This window comes from Acanthopagrus latus, chromosome 8 (genome assembly GCF_904848185.1).
Source record: "Acanthopagrus latus isolate v.2019 chromosome 8, fAcaLat1.1, whole genome shotgun sequence".
Lineage (NCBI taxonomy): Eukaryota > Metazoa > Chordata > Actinopteri > Spariformes > Sparidae > Acanthopagrus > Acanthopagrus latus.
Window position 1 is genome coordinate 25606638 of NC_051046.1, and position 16852 is coordinate 25623489.

The window sequence follows — 16852 nt, forward strand, 5'->3', positions numbered from 1 at the left end:
TGTTGGAGCAACAGGCAAATTTAGACTGTCTTTATTCTACCATAATCTTTCAGTGTTCTTTCGTACAAGCTGAAGGAAATGTAGGTTTAAACTTTAAGCATTAAAACCTGCAGATACTGAGGCCTGTGTGGCGAGAGGAACTGAAAATAAAAGAATGACTCAAATCATCAGTGAACTGATTATTAGCTGCCCGAATACAATAAAAGAAATGGGCTTAAGTCTTGAATTAAAAATCGTTAATTCTTCCTTTTCATGCCTACTTCACTGACCGGGTCGTTAATTGCAGTTTTATTCTGGAGAAACACTAACCGGAAGCTCGCGCCCTGTCCTGTAACCGTTGGTCGGACTTGACGCCTCCCTACAACACGGGGGTCCTCGGACACAGACGCGGCTGCTGTCATGAGAGGAGCGGGTCGCTGGAGAGACACACACGGCGCCGACATTAACCATTAACGTGTTAACGCTCCCGTCGGGGACAGCTCGGGTACACACACCGTGGATAAAACCCGGGGGGACTGCAGCGGGACGTCTCTTTTCTCTGTCATGGACTCCCCCGGTGTGAGTAGCTGACAGCCGCACTTTTCCTCTCTGAGCGTGAGTTGCACGACTGAGCGGTTATCAGGAATGTTATTTTGAGATGCTTCATATCTGACAGCGGGGAAGTGTAGTGCTCGCCTGAAGCCAACTGTTCTCGGCGCCGTGCTGCTGTTCGGTGAGAACTTTACAGATGGTAGAAGGTGCAACAGGTGACGTGGGCAGGCCCCAGACAAAGACTCAGACAGCGGTCAAGTGGTTCACTGAAGCCTCTGGCGAAAATGAGGTAAACAGATGTGTACTTTGCTGAGTAGTTGCTAGGTGTACTGTGGATACCGAGTACAGATGATATTCACACTTTAAATTAAGGTTGGTTTGATTTGACCTGCACTATATGGTATATACTGCTGGTAAGGTATCAAAGGAGAGGAGAGGGGCTGCTGATGATCCCCTCTCTCAGTGGATATTAGTCCTGTAAAGGAGCACTGTGTAGTTTTGGAGAGGAAATTTAAACCCAATATTAAAATATTAATGAGGTAGTTATTTAAACTCTTACATATTTAACTGAATAACTGAATAAGCAAGCTGTCCTCGGAGGAAAATAAGGTCCCAGAACCCTGGTTGAAGCTGGAAAGGTGGCAGGGTCCGCCACGTACAAACAAATTAAAACAGTAGGAAATTCTGTTGTCCTTTAAGGTGAGTTTATTCATTCGTGATAACAAAGGGAGTTTGTTGATGTAGTCTGTTTAGCCGTAAAGATCTCCCCCAAAACTACGTAGAGCTCCTTTAAACAAGCTGCAAAGGCATAAAGGAGGGTCTCGAAGAGGTTTCATGGTACCCAGGCAGATTCACCCACAGGGAACGGCACAAGTTTGCATGGCCGTGAATTTTCCCCCTGGAGTTTCCCACTTGTGTGCATGAGCTTGTAATTCTATGAAGTGATACAAGTGTGTCCTCCCCTCCTCTCGTGTTCCAGTTGATTCCTGTGTGCAGCAGGTGGCTTCACGTCCTCAGAGACATGAAATCCAGTCAGGCAAGTCGGCCACGTCTCATCTGTGAACCCGTACACCACGGTGGTTGCGGACTGACGTTTCAGTTCGCAAGGATAAACTTTCACTCAATTTGCGCTTGAGCGATGTAATGGATTACTCTTCATTAGAACCGGATCTGCACCAACTTAATGAATGTTTTCCCTTTTCTTTTCACATAAGCCTGCCAACAGTGCAGAGGTCAGAGTATCCGGTGCATACACTCAGTGGAGGGTGTGTGTGTTTTTTTTTAATTGTTTTGTTCATATACATGGATTATGGATTGCAGTTGTTGCAAGTGGCTTATGGCTGCTGGATGGGAGTGTTGGTCTGAAGCAGCTTGGTCAGCATGAAGGGCTAACAGGTCAGAGGTGCAGGATTTGGACAATTCCTTGTTAAGTTGTGATTTTAAACTGAGGTAGTTGCAGAAAAAAGGCTTGGGCAACCACGTTGTTGCGGTTTCTACACCGTTACTGCTGACTAAATCATGTTCACCTTTAAAACATTCCTGCTGCTGACAACTGCAGACATTTGTTTTAAAGAAATATCTTGATCTTTGTGATTGTGCTTTTTTGCGTGTGATTTATCCACACGAAGGGTGCATGATGTACTGTGTATTGGACAGATAACTTATTGAGCTGATATCAGGAAATTAATCTTCATGGGCTGCATAAAGTGCAGGTTAGGAACTTATTTTTAAAATCTTTTATTATTTTTTATCTGCAGCCATGAGATAAAGGCAGTTACTGGTTATGGCATCAGCTGATAGAAATCCACATGGTGCATCCTCGATACAGACAAAAAAAAAATTTAGTGCCTAGCCCCATTTGTTACCTGCGGAGCACTGCATTTTGAGATTGTCATAATATAGGTTGAAAAAGTGGACTGCAAATGTAGTATACTACTATAATGATGTGATTTACTGTGATTTCAGACACAAGATGATGGTAATGGGAATGCTAAGCCTGAAGGCAACCTGCCCTTGTTCAAAGCATTTGACATGAAGTTGATCAGCGTACTTGTTTGGCTTCTTCTTCCCATGCATATAATCTTTGTTTCACCATGCAGTTATGTGTGTGTTCCCCCTCATTTGTCTCTCATCATCTTGATTTTTATGTTTGTAGCCTTGATGGAAACCCCTTTCAGTTTGCAGTTCATACCAGAAGTCAAATGCATGACGTTTCTTTTGTGTTTTTTTTTTTTCCCCTCATTTTTTCCTTTGATCGTCCCTTCCTACTGCCAACCCTCAAGATGTTAATCTCAAAACCATTTCATCTCGCTGTTTTCCCACTCATCTGCACAATCATACTTGTGGGGCTGAAAAATAGCCGTTGCACAAGCTGTCACTTCCTGGAATGAATGCTTGACTTATAAGGGGGTGTCACTGCACGTATCATGCTGGGGGGGGAAGCGGGACAAAAATACACCAGGGAGTGGAGTGTCACTGTCCCACCAGATGGGCTCCTGTCAGATGAGGAAGGCATGAGGAAGCTGAGCTCTTGGTATGTCCGAGGGTTTTCCACAGGTAGCAGGATGACTGAAATAAATCCTGTATGGAAGCTCCAGCTTAAGTCTAGGCAAGTCTCGTCAACGTTCCCCCTATATTTGTATTATGAGCGCCACTGCTAAAATCTCACATGATCATTAACATACGTGGGCCGCTAATGATTTTCACTTACATGCTGTGCGAGCATGATAACCCGTCCCAGCTCCCGGTGCTCAATCTTGAGAGGACCTGCACACGAAAGTACTGCTATAGGTGTAGCGATGGGCGATGTTTAATGTGTAAGCGTGGAGAGTGTGTGTTTTGAGCGAGTATCATAGAGTGAGTGGCAGGAAAGTGACTGCGAGTTGGAGCAGAGGAGATGGAACGGTTATCAGTGAGTTGACAATCTGGCAGTTAATGTACAGGTTACAGTCACTACATGCTGCAGCCTCTCAGGACCAGAAGTCTCCCCTCGCTGTGGCCCCAGCAGCTAAAAAAGTGAAGGGTGTTAACCATGTCAGACGTCTCTGCTGTGCTCCCGACCGCGGTATTAAAACTGAGCAGTTGCTAACAGTACGTTTTTTTTGGACACTATGGAGCTTTAGCAAAATTTCTAGGAAGTAATTTTAATTACTTGACTTTGCTGTATGTCACTACTTGTGTTGGAGTTAGTGGAGACAAAACAGAACTTAACACACTTTTACTTCTCACTTTAATATCCCTTACTAATGTATTGTTGCTTTCAGGTTGGGAACTACTTTATTTCATCTACTGCGTCAAACTATCAAAGTATGACTATAATTGTGCCATGTGACAACCCTAACACATTTTATTGGTTTGACTAAAATTGGTATCTGCCTCATTGCATTAACTTACCCGCGTTTTTTTTTTTATGATATAAATGCTCCTCTTTTGCATTAAAGTTCAAAGGTTTAGTGTCTGCAAGTTTGATTCGCCGTCTGGAAACATTAAGAGCCTTGTGCGCAGCTGTACATCTGTAGTCTTAATGCCTATTAGCCTAAAGTCCTGTATTTCTCCAGGACACATGGGTCCAAATCCAACCCCATAAGGCGGGGTCTTAAATTTAATCTAAATCAAAGTAAAGTCTAGACAGTCATTGCTCGGCTCTAGCACAACCACTTCTGAGTGCTGCACTATTAAGTAATACATCCAGGACAGTTTTTGTTCAGTTAGCCATTACATCAATGAACTCTATACATTGTAACTTAAGATACTGCAGCGCTGGCAGTGAGCTCATAGAAACAAGTGGTTGACTTCTAAATTAAGACAGCCTTATGCACATTGCTGTGCAATGTGGAGATACTTTATGGGATATAACGTCTCAACTGCTTGCAAGCTGTAGGCTTAATCCATCCCCAAACCTCTACAGTGAGTCGTGTTAATACTATAAGGATTAAGGGTTTGATTTCAGGGCTCACATGCAGCAATTAAAGCCTATCTCAGTACAAGCAAACATATGGCACGTATTCTTCAACCCAAGCTACTCTAGTTTGTGTTGTGAGAGAGGTGGAGTAAAGCCTAACTCACATTCTCTGCCATAAGCTCTTATTAAGACTGTGAAATTAAAGTTCTACACTGTAACAAAAGCAATATTCTTATTTACTGACACTAAGTGGAGTCGTATTTTGTTCATAAAATCAACTAAAATTCCCTATAGTGCACTTCTCCTTTTTTGTCCCACAGGAAGCACAAGATCTATTGATACCATTGATACAATTGCACAGTATAAATTCTCCAGCTCCAATTGTTTGTTTTATTTATTAAAGCAGCACTGTGGAACTTCAATGTTGTGCTGGCAGCTGGTCATTTATGTTACTAGACTCCATTTCTTATCTAACATTAGCTACTGTTGCTCTCTGGTAGCATCTTTCAAATCTACTGTAAGAAAGCTTTAAGTTCTAATTCATTTTGCAAAGAGCCTCAGGATAATTGTTGAACAAATAAGTACCTGCACTGTGCTTATACACTTACACTTTGCTTATATTTAAAACTGTAAAAATAGCAATTTAAGTATGAAATTCGGTGAAGAGAAGATTACAAGATGGATTTCCTCAAATGAAGGATTGGATTATCTTCATTTGGAGCACATACATTGGTTGTATTTATTCTCCAGGTATCTAGTTTTACATCTAAATTGGTCATCAGCCTGAACTGTTATGCTGCAGTTGACTGTTAAACAAAACAATACCCACTGTGTTATTGCTATGACCATAATTGTAATATTTTCATTATTTTGAAAGTTGGGGTTCATGATACTACCACATGTCAGATATGACCTTAATTTTTCTGTTGGTGAGGATCCTTTGGAAGTAACAACTCCAAAACATGAAACAGTCACACAACGCCTGTATTTGCTAAGCCATTTATTTAATTAAGGCAGGAGCATTAATACTGTCTCATCCACTTCCTATGTCTAATTATCAGTTAGTCAGAATAATCCACAAGGGATCAGACTGCAAAAAGTTTTACTAGTTAAATCATGAGCAAATTTATCAACATTTAACAGTTAACATAAAATGTTAAGGCAGTGGTCACTTTTATTTTCATGTTGAAATAATGTGATATTTTTGGAGTATTAAGATAAACAGAAGAATGCCATATGGTGATAGCAGGGATATATTCTGGTTGAATGACTGAATGAATCTGTAGTTCTCTATTAATACAAACAATCATTAGTGTTAGTATGTTTGCAGCGACGGAACTGATGTCAGCACTGCCAGTTTAGGTCTTGTAACTACACTTGTCCTTTTACAGTCATAGTAGTTCAATGTGTGTTTACCAGATGTTTGGACACTCCTCCAGACTCAGTTACAACCTTTGTACCAAAGGTAAGACTCAGCACTCTGCCCTTGTTAGTAAATCTGCGTCAAAGAAACAGTCCAAGTGTGATAGCGTAAATCCTTAAAAGGAGTCTCTAACCCCAGCTCAGAAATTTGATGAGTTGTTGTTGTACACACACTTTGTTATCTTGCTCCCTATATATCTGTAAAGTCTGATTGTAAACTGCTGTTAATCCACATCAGGAGTGCTTGGAGACGGTATCATTCTTGACTGCATGGTATGTATAAACAGAAGTGTCTTTACATTGAGTGAGTCTAGAGCTCAGTTGGGCTTGTTTTTTTGTTTTTTTATGGGGAGCCATGCATCAGTTACTATTCTGTATTTTAATCTGAACTTCAAACATGATTGAGTAATTGCCTTTGGTCAAGCTGATTTGTATTGTATGTGATAGTTGTAATGGTTTGCCTGATTATATTTCTTGGTGCGGGGAATGCACATATGCATATGTGTTGTTTATAAAATTGTTTTTAAGAGGTTGTAAAATCAGTTTTACACAATCGCTTAACGCCTCATCATATAAAACATGTTCCTAAATGCATCATAACCTGGTGATGAAAGCAGTTTTTATGTTAAGTTTTGATATCAGTTTTTTTTTTTTTTTTTTCCAAAACGTCAGTCTTTGGCTGTTGAGCGTTTAATCCATCAGTAGAACTCCAAAGGTACAATGTTGTCTCCACTAGGTCAACATTTTTGAAAGAACTGCAGGAGCGTTCAGAATCACATCGCTTATTCATTTCACTTTTAGTATGTTCTGCAGTTACCCTTACAGAGTACATACTGTTGCATGCATGGCATTTATTTTGATTTGTGTCCCGACGTCTACTAAATCTACTGTTAGGAGGTTTTAAGTTCTTGAATTTCACAAAGATCCTCAGGATAGTTGTTGAACAAATAAGAACCTGAACTGTCTTGGCTTATATTTAAAACTGTAAAGATCTCCAACTATAACATTTGATTAAGAGGAGATTACCATATGGATTTACTCAAAAAAGGTTTGGGTTATCTTCATTTGGAGCACATATATTGGTTGTATCTATTTGCCAGTTATCTAGTTTTACATCTAACATTGTCATCAGACTGAACCGTATTGCTGCAGTTGATTTGTTATATCACTTTTGCACAATTGCTCGACGCCTCATCGTATAAAACGCATTAGTTAATGCACCATAACCTGGAGATGAAGAGTAACAAAGGCAGTTTTTAGTTCACGTTTTTGAATATAAGCAAAGCCTGTGCAGGTACTTATTTGTTCAACAGTTATCCTGAGGCTCTCACAGTGGACGTAGTACTGTATGTACTGCAGCCACCCTTATAGAGTACATAGTGTTGCATACAGTAAGAGTACAAAGAACATAGTACTCACACTTATATCTGCTTTCATCTGTCATTGCAGCATCTGGCATTCTGTCAAGGAGCTGTTATCTGTCCGCTGTCAAGTGTTTGTAGTTTCTTGGCTTCTTTTTAATGTTAGTGTGACACACTGTGACGTATCTTCCACTGTGTCACCATCCATGATCAACTAACTAGGTTGACACTCTGATTTTGATGCAACCTTATTTAATGTAGGCCTATTTATGCCGTTGTTTTGCACAAGGCTTCAATGGCACCTGTTTGTTGTGGACCTGTTCAATGTACGTGGCCACCTCACGAACACACTTCCGCCACACTCACCTAACCTGCTGTTATGACAACAGAATTACGGGCGAAAAAATTCCTGAATTCAAGGTTTGTTTTTCTTCAGCTTGATAAAACTTACGGCTATGAAGAAATCAGATAACTTGCTGGTAGAGAGATAAAAGAAAGGAGAGGGAAACAGAAAGTAGAGGCAAGCCGATGTGCATGCACTAAGGTGGACATTTACAGCAACACTATTTTGGACTAATTTAAGCAAACTCTTACAGCTATTTTGAAGAAAGTTGTTTCTGAGTCTCATTCTCAGGTTGACAAATATCTGACTTGCTCAGACTTTGTTTTCCCTCTCCGTGTGATTTCAGAGTGATTTCCATGCATTTGAATTTTGGCTCATTGGTGGTTTCACTGTCTCTCATATTTACATCTGATGAACCAGAGAAGAGATGCAAATCTTGCTGCCCCTTCCTCCTTCCTTAAGCTTATGAACTGCGTTTAGACTCGCAAGAAGACCAGGATACCAACCAGTCAGCTGGTCAGACATTTCAAATGATACAGCCTTGTGTGCAGTAGCAATGAGCTGCAGACTTTTGTCTGTTTTGTGCCTTAACGCACAATGTAAAATATTACCTTACAAAGCAAGACTAAATCTGGGACAGTGTCAAATTTTAGATAATTAAAATTTGAAAGTTGCTATTGGTTAATAAATTCAGCACAGCCAGGTGTCATACCACACTGTTTCCCAGAACAACCTACTGAGTGGTATGTCCATCTATTAATGTGTAGAAAGGATTTGTGTTGGTGTCTGGGTGAAGACTTTAGGTGTCAGTCACTTGGAAAAAACAGTTGGTCAGTAATTTGGTTTTCAAAGTCCAAACCCCTGAACATGAGCACGGTCAGGTGGGGCTTGCTGGGTTTTCTAATGGCTTCACAGTCCACAACAGCCTGGCTAGTTGAGGTCAGCCTTGAAGCACAGTATGTGTGGCCACCTCATAAGGTTACCAGCATGTTCAAGTTTCAACTGATCTTTTATCATGGTGCTTTTTCATCTCCTGTTGATGGGAGACATATAAAGGAGGAAGTCATCACCCTGCTGCTAACTGGAGAACAAGCACAGACTGTGTGAAACTGGAAATGGGATATGACTGTACTTTACCCTGGGGAAGCTTTGTTATAAAACTCAGCTGTTCCCGTATGGCTTTGTTTTATTTTGCCTTCGTGCTCAAAATTGTTTTCACCGTGCATATCTGCAGGGCTTTGATCCTACAGTTGCACACAGCACTTGTGCACAACACGTTTATTTGATAGTCATGAGTTATGTTGCCTGTCTGCCTAGAAGTTCTGTAATATTCTGGTATTTGAAGGTCTATCCCAGACACAACAGTCATGGAAATTGAAACTTGACTTGACTGTTGCGTCTGCTAATAGGAGCAAGTTTTACAAATGGGTCATTTGGCACCATTATGCAAAATGTAGAATCATGATGAAGTGCTTGTTACCAAGTGGAGTCATAGTCTAAGTGTGTAAGTCATTGACCTAAGTCATGAAACTCAGCTGTCCCCTCAAGACAGCAGGCATGTTAAGATCTCTTACATGATAGACTAGTTTAGCTCACAGTATGATACTCTATATCGTTTCTTTGGACAACTACTAAACTTTACATGACTTTCTGTTGGCATGGTGGTGAGTAAATAATGACAGGGTTCTCATTTTTGAGGGAACTTATCCTTTAAGGAATCACAGCAATCTTATCGTCAGGCTGTTTCGCTGATGCATTTTTTGGAGAAACTGTCAGTTAACTTTTTCTCATTTGTTTATCAAATCAAACGTATTTATTTGTGACCACACACATGCACTCAGGCATTTTTGCCCCCGCTCTGTCCTTTTACGTTAATGACCCACTTGACTGTGCTGCGGTCTCCCACCCAGGGAATAACAAATATGTAGCTGATGAGTAGTTTGCTCCCTCTTAGAGCCCCCTATCTGTGGGTGTGTCACTCTCAGCCGTGGACCAGCCTGATGTGACTTGTAGATATTCACGCAGAAGTTTCCCCTCCGGAAAGGCCGTTGCCTTTGTCTGTTTTGGTAAAAGTAGTTGAAATTTCAGTTGAAGTGGAATTGTGTGCAGACGAGCGTCAGTTGCTGTGTATGCGCTGAAAGCAGTGGAAAAAGTCTGTTTCGTAAGATGTAAAGTCGAATTATTATTCAATAATATCAGCTTTCTGTTAATTCTGGGTCAGAAACCTATGTGTGTCATATATTTGTGTTATGCAGATGAACTAGATACGTTTTTATTGTTGTGGCAGAAAAATGGAGCTGGAGAGCAGGATGCTGAGTGAGTCTTTAGAGGAACCAGGGAAATGGCTTTTCTGGTGAAATTATTTTTACAGTTTTTTGGGCAGGTTAGTGTTAGAGCTCACAGTAAGGATGGGCGACATGGCCAGCAAACAAAATCATGATATTTCAGGGTATTTGTAAGATAATGATCTTCTTGACAGTATGGTGACACACTGGAAAATACTTGTGGTCCACAACTCAGATCAGCTGTTCAGTTCTCCTTATAAGCTCCTCTTTAACTCTCCTGTGTGCTTCTGCCAAAGGTGGTGAAATACATTTTATGAACAGTTTTATGAAACAAATGGTTGATCTACTTTGGCAACTAAAATAGGATGCTAATTGTTTTCTTCTCATGAAAACATTGTACAAACAACACAGTTATTTGGATTGAACTGAATTCATTCAGACAGATTTGTGTAACTCGTTGAGGTCCATTGTCACTGTAGCTCCCTCATTAGCCAATATTGTTCCCCATTCATTTAAAAAACTGATGCAGTTGAGTGTGGTGTGTTTCATGGCCCACACTTGAGCTTGCAGACATTCCAGCTGTTCATATTTCCTGTTTTCAGCAGAAATCGCCGCTGCTGGAGCTAATCAGCATCACATTCAGGAGATCTGTGTCTCTTGGCCAAGTCTGCACTCTCTTAGATCTGATTTAAATTCCATACATTTCAAAACTAAAGAATCCGCAACGATGCTCTCTGCGCCTAACACTTCCTGTCTGTCTGTAGATCCCTCTCTACACAATTTCCTTCATTCTCTTGTCTCTCTCACACTGTTTTTTTGTGTTTTTCGTCTCTCTCTCCCTCTCTCTTGGCATCTAGTCTGTCTGGGCAGGAACTTGTTGACTCAGCTTTGATCCCCCTCTCAGACTTTCACACACATTTACAGGCCATTGACTTTGCGTAACTACAGTTGTTAGTGATGAACTCACCAAACAAAGTCTTGTGACCAACAGAGCTCCTTGACAGTAATCTTTCTGCACAGTTCTTTGCTGAGTTGCTGCTGGCAAATCTGTCTCTGAGGACCGTAAACAGACAATACAATGGAGAAGCCAATAGCTATCTGTTTGTGATCTCCCCTTGTGGTCTGTTGTGTCCCAACACGGCTCCTCCATCACATTTATCATTTATTTTGAGTTTAGTTGCAAAAATGTCTGATGGGCAAAAGACCTCTTAATAGAATTTCAGTTTCTGTTCAGATTCCACTCAATTAAAACATTCACCAACATTCATTCAATATTGTCTGTCTCAGCTCAGGAAAACCTAGGCAATTATAGTAACACAGTACACATTTTAAATGTATAATTTGCAAAATATGGCCAGAATTCCAAGGTAACTAGAAATATATAGAGCTGGAATTCTTTCACATCTTATTGTGGGAATTGATCATTTACTTTACGAGATTGTGGAAAGACAAACCAAGCCTGCTAAGCTCATCTTAGTTTGGTAAAAGAATGAAGCTTGAATCAAGAAGCTGTATGGTTGTATTTTCTGTTTTGGTAAAATAGATTTGGTACATTTGGGAAAATAAATGTGAGAGTACCTCCTTTCTTGATGTTTTTCATAGTTATTAAACTTTGAGCTGAGAACGCTTGTGAAACATGACTTCGACTGGCTGATATCTCCCAGCTTAACTAGTTTCTAGCGGTAACACAAGACAGGGCGGGCTGGGCTTGCGGTTTAGCAGTTGTGGAGCTACTCAAACATCAAGACAACTGACAAATTTCTGACATGCCAGAAATCCAACTGATTGTCCGACATGAAGATCATCAATAGTTGATGTGACATCAAACAGGCGTCCTATATCCTGTCGAACTAAAGGCCAGTTTCATGAACATGGTTTCGGGTCAGGTTCAGGATTTGTGCTCTGATCTGTCCTATGACAAGATGGCATTGACATGTCCTGCCACATGTACATGATTATCAACAGTGTAATGTCATCCCTAGACGGAGGAAGTGCTCACAAGGCAGACTGCATCTGTTCATTGTTATTTTGGAATCAGCCTCTCGGTGTTGAAACAGACACATTAGTCAAAGTGTAGGAATGTGATGAAGAAAACAGTTTTGGAGATGATCTGCCTGTGTTGGAGCTCTTTGGCTCAGATTCAGAAAAGACAAATGGATCCCAAAAGATCATTTAGTGTTTGAAATATTTCTTGTTATATACCAGGAAACAGTCCAGACTCTTGCCGTGTTGCCTTCCAGTTTCATATTGTGTTGATGGAACACATTTTAGGTCATTCACAGGTTATGGCACAACCCAGTTGCCTGAAGTCAAAAGACACAGTATACGAGTCATTTTAAAATCGTTCTGACTGGAGCTCACCAGGTCAAAGTCAGAGGTGAATGTAATGTTTGTTCCTTGTATGTATTGTTTTGTTCACACTGGCTCCAGGAAGTGAAAAGTGTTACAGATAACACCTTTTTCCGCTTGTATGCAAAAGAAAACTCTTGACATGCTGCATGTTTGTAATGATGTGTCTCTATTGAGAATGTGTCTCTTTGTCTGTCGCCCAGTGACATATTTCTCCTGCTCTATTTGTCACCTGTACACTCCAGTTCCTTGTAGCTCAGGAGACTGGCAACCTGATTCCATACCGTGTAATGTACTAAACATTACCCATTACAGGTGTTGTGCAGTTTCCGTCTGTGAAAGGATTTGGTTCTCTCCAGTTACTGACTGTAGAGTTCTTGGCTTTGAGAACGTTGACTGGGCTCTCTCAATTTGTCAACAGCTGACGTGACTCACTGCTAAAAATGATGATTATGTACAAGTTTCTCTTGAACGATGAGTTCGAGGCTTCCATCATCTCTTGGGTATAGTGACTTCCTTCAAAGTCTTGCTGTCTTCTTATGCAGTTCCATGGGTATCATTATCAAGTGTCACGTTAATACACAGCCATTTTATCAGTCTAAAGCCCTGAATGATCCCTTGGTGTCACTTTATCAATTGCAACGCTGATAAACGTAAGATATCAGTGTTAATAGCCTTACTAAGTATGGATGAGTTAAGAGTTAATTCATGTTGTGATGCAATAAGCTGTAGCCATAATGTCCATCAGTCAGTCAGTTTAGCTAAGGGATTACTTAAAGGTTCAATATGTAGGATTAAGGAGGATCTATTGACAGAAATTGAATATAATTTTCCTAATTAAGACTTAGAAACTAAGACTCGAATGAGCCATTATATCTACAGATTATTCAGGCCATAATGCACCACTATTTTTCTACAGTAGCCCAGAACAGATAAACCAAGATCTGGCTCTACAAAGAGTCTTTTGCGTTTTTTTGCATCATTAGTGGCCACAGTGGGGTAGGGTTAGGCGTGGGGTGTCTAGTTGGTTGGTTACACACTGGACCTTTTAATTTTTTTGATAAGCATGCAAGTTGTTTGGACGTAGCTATCTTAGCTTAGCATACAGCCTGGAAGCAAGAGGAAATGGTCTGCCTCATGTAAGGATTAAAGAAACCAGGTGCAACATGGACATTGATATTATACTTTTTTGGTTGATGTATTATTTGTTTCATACAGGACCGAGCAGCTTTAGCTGTTTTTTTTTTGTTTGTTTTTTTTACCATTTCCAGTCTGTGTGGTCAGCTAAGGTAAACACATCGTGAATACAGCTTCGGAGATACAATTCTTACACGATGTTTTATTTTAAGTCTATTGTGTATGAGAGTCACGCTGCCACTAAAATAAATCAATTTTGCTTCGACTTGACTTCCAGTTTGAACATACATCTCTGGATCAGTAGGTGGGCAGGTTCACTGATCTTAACTGTGACACCTGACCTTTAACATCTAATAGGACTCTATCTTTGTGTCCATATAAATATCCTCAAGTGCTGTTAGCATCCTGTTACTTTTGAAAGCTTCTTGAGTTGCAGTTTACACCTTCATTGTGGTCACTTGAAGCTTTTGAAATAGCTGACTTAATTAACAAGTCATCCATTCAGTGTTCATAAATAGATATATGTAAAGTGAATGTTCAGTGTTAATAGGCTTGCATGAATGATAGAAATAGGCATGTACATTGCACTCTACAGTCAAGGGAGTCATGACCAGGAAGCTGTAAATTGGTAATTGAGATGTTGTTTAATCACTTAAGGGTCATGTGAGCGCTAATGATCAGACTGTAGGAATGACCAAAATACATTGGTTCTATGGAGTACCAATTACTGTTTAAACAATTGCTACCGAAGTTGAGAGTACCTCTTTAGAGAAACAGAGACAAAGAGAGAAAGAGACAGAGAGAAAGAGAGAGACCGAGACGTCTCTCCGGCAACACAGTCAATGCAAGACTTGCTGCAATGTTTGTAATGCAAAATACAAATCTTACCGAGGCAACACATCTAACTTAAGGAAGCACCTGGTCAAACATAAAATATATTTAAAGACAAGAAGTGGACTGTGTTTGCAGCAGCTGCAGCTAACGTTAGCTCGACTGCAGGGTTCAACCCTCTTTGACAAACACATACAAATGTGCATACACTAGTAAATAAAATTGGAAAGAGATACCACTTAACAGGAAGTTAAACACTTCCTGTGCCATGACTTCCTGAGTGACCCTGCCAGATGTGGTTACACACAGTACAGTACCAAAAGGCTGTGATCTCTCCCATAGCTTTCTGGCACTGTGTACATCATTACACACTTAACTGTATTTTCCTCTTGATCTGATGGGTCAGGGGAAGTTGCAGTAAATCATGTCCGGTCATCAGAGCCAGACCCAAGTAGGGCAGTCAGTCTCTGAGCTGATATCAGGGTGTCTTTTCAAAATAAGTTTCCTTGAATTTCCCTGTTTTCAGCTCATTGTGTAACATGTAGCCAAACAAATTGATATGCTGAAGCAGATGTTTTAAATGTTACAGTTTAATGTTTGAGTAAAGTCCAGTTTTTGATCTGTGGTCTTGGCAACAAGGAACAGAACTTTGGTAGCATTTTATCTGGGTATGAAATAGCCTGAAAGAGTTAAAATTGTGTGTGTGTGTGTGTGTGTGTGTGTGTGTGTGTGTGTGTGTGTGTGTGTGTGTGTGTGTGTGTGTGTGTGTGTGTGTGTGTGTGTGAGAGTGAGGAGGGAGTTAGTGTGCGTGTCTGTGTGGGGGTAATAGTAATTGAGAGGCTACTGTCTGCTGCCAAATTGTTTGGTATCAGAGATCTGAGACCCCCTCTGGGCCACTCAAGGACTTAAAGGGAAAGTGAGTTTCTTGGGGAGTCAGGTGTGTGCGTACAGTGGGATATATGACTGGCACAGAATAAAAGGCTTACCAGGTGTCGTCCATGTGCAGCTTGCACTTTCCCTTGCCATGACGCACAAGGAGTTTGCATATGGAGTACATCCACTGGTTAACAGGTGATTGTGTTTCAGGCCTGTTGGACAACAAGTACATGATTCATGTGTTTAACTAAGTCTGTGTGTGTGTGTGTGTGTGTGTGTGTGTTTCTGTTTCTGCATGTGTGAGAGAGAGAAATAGTATCCTTCTCCCAGCTTCTGCATGACAGCAGATTCCATGACTGTAATAGTGAGAATAATGCTGAGAGGCTTCCAGCGATCGGGATCTGATACGCAACTTTGAAAGATGTGTTGTCCATGATACTCCTGGCAGAAGCTTCACATAACCTGAGTCTGTTGTTGGGTAGAGCTTGGGATATAGTCTGGATCCATTGGTTGAAATGGGTTAGGGGTTAGGGGTTAGTGTCTGAATGTGAGTGTTGTATGCAGTTGCGTTTTAAGTTGAAGGACTGAGGCAGAGGAAATGTATGTATTTAATCAATGTATTTGCCTTACTTTGCCTGTGTCTCAGCCAAAAAGTTGAACACACAGTTAAGACTACAGCTGACGGACATCTAGCTTGTACATTCTGTCCATGTGTGACAGAAAAAGATCTCTCCACAGTACCAGGTAGCGTAGTCTGTATTTGGTGAACCTGAACACTCAGGACAGCAGATATACAAATTATTGTTATGATAAAGTACGTAGCCACTTCTAATGATTGCAGATGGCACTCGTGAAGAGGCGGAGGCAACAAGTGAAGAGAAATCGCTAAATGGGTGAAATCATGGATACTACAGGGACACTACATGGTTCAAGGGGATTTGCTTCTACTTTATTTCTTTGTTCTCCTTTCCCTCTTCTCCTGTAGCCGTTTGCTTCACTGAACAGCCAATCAGAATGATTTGAATTCACTGACAGGCTCAGCTGCCGATTGAACACGCTCAGTCAGCCAAAAAGCCACCGACAATGGCCAGCCAGTGCTAACAGTGTGGGACACATTGCAACAACCACGGTCACAGATGCTCACCAGCCGGCCCCAAAACTGGGCAGTGGTTGAAATTTTAGTTTCAAGTTAAAGTTGTAGTTTCTATGTAAACACTGAGTGTTAAACAGTTGGAGGTTGTAGAAATGTCATTTAAAAGTAGTTGGAATTTTTAGTTGACGTGCAAGAAATAAAATGTTCTTGACTTGTACTTGATAAAAGCAATTAAATTTCAGTTTAGTATATAATGGGACTTTACATGTCTTAAAGCACACCAATAGAGCCTCTGCAAAAAGTTTTCATAGGTTTGACAGCACCGCTGAGAAGCTGTTCCTGTAGTCTTGAAAGACTCAGAATTTTAACGGCGCTAGGACCAGCCATGGGACCTTTTTACAAACTGTTGCTATTGGCTGATCTTGGCTTGACCCATGGCTGCATTACTCTGGTGACAGGGTTAGGAAATATGGGCTACTGTTAATGTTGGAGCAGCTGATTTTACCGTAGTCTGACAAGTCTGACATATGTCATATCTAGTCTTGCATAGCCAGACCTCTCATCTGACCCATTTTTCTGTTTATTCAGTCATCGAGTATATGCCGCGACACCATCGCCTGGTCCATGATAGAGACAGGGCACTTGAGGCAGCAAGGCAACAATCACCTCCTTGGTTTTACTGTTGTTGAGCAGTGGACTGTTCTTCTGTGCACCTCTCTGCAA

General features: G+C 40.8%; 1 protein-coding gene across 7 annotated transcripts in view; it reads left to right on the top strand.

The window, feature by feature from the left end:
• Positions 1-344: 344 nt before the first annotated feature.
• mical2b (microtubule associated monooxygenase, calponin and LIM domain containing 2b) overlaps positions 345-16852 on the top strand; it is a 58862-nt gene continuing 42354 nt past the window's right edge. For 5 of the 7 annotated variants that reach the window (XM_037106856.1, XM_037106859.1, XM_037106860.1 and 2 more), the window contains exon 1: positions 345-558. The gene's annotated coding sequence lies outside the window, so the exon portion shown is untranslated. The other 2 variants (XM_037106858.1, XM_037106857.1) reach the window with 2 other exon arrangements.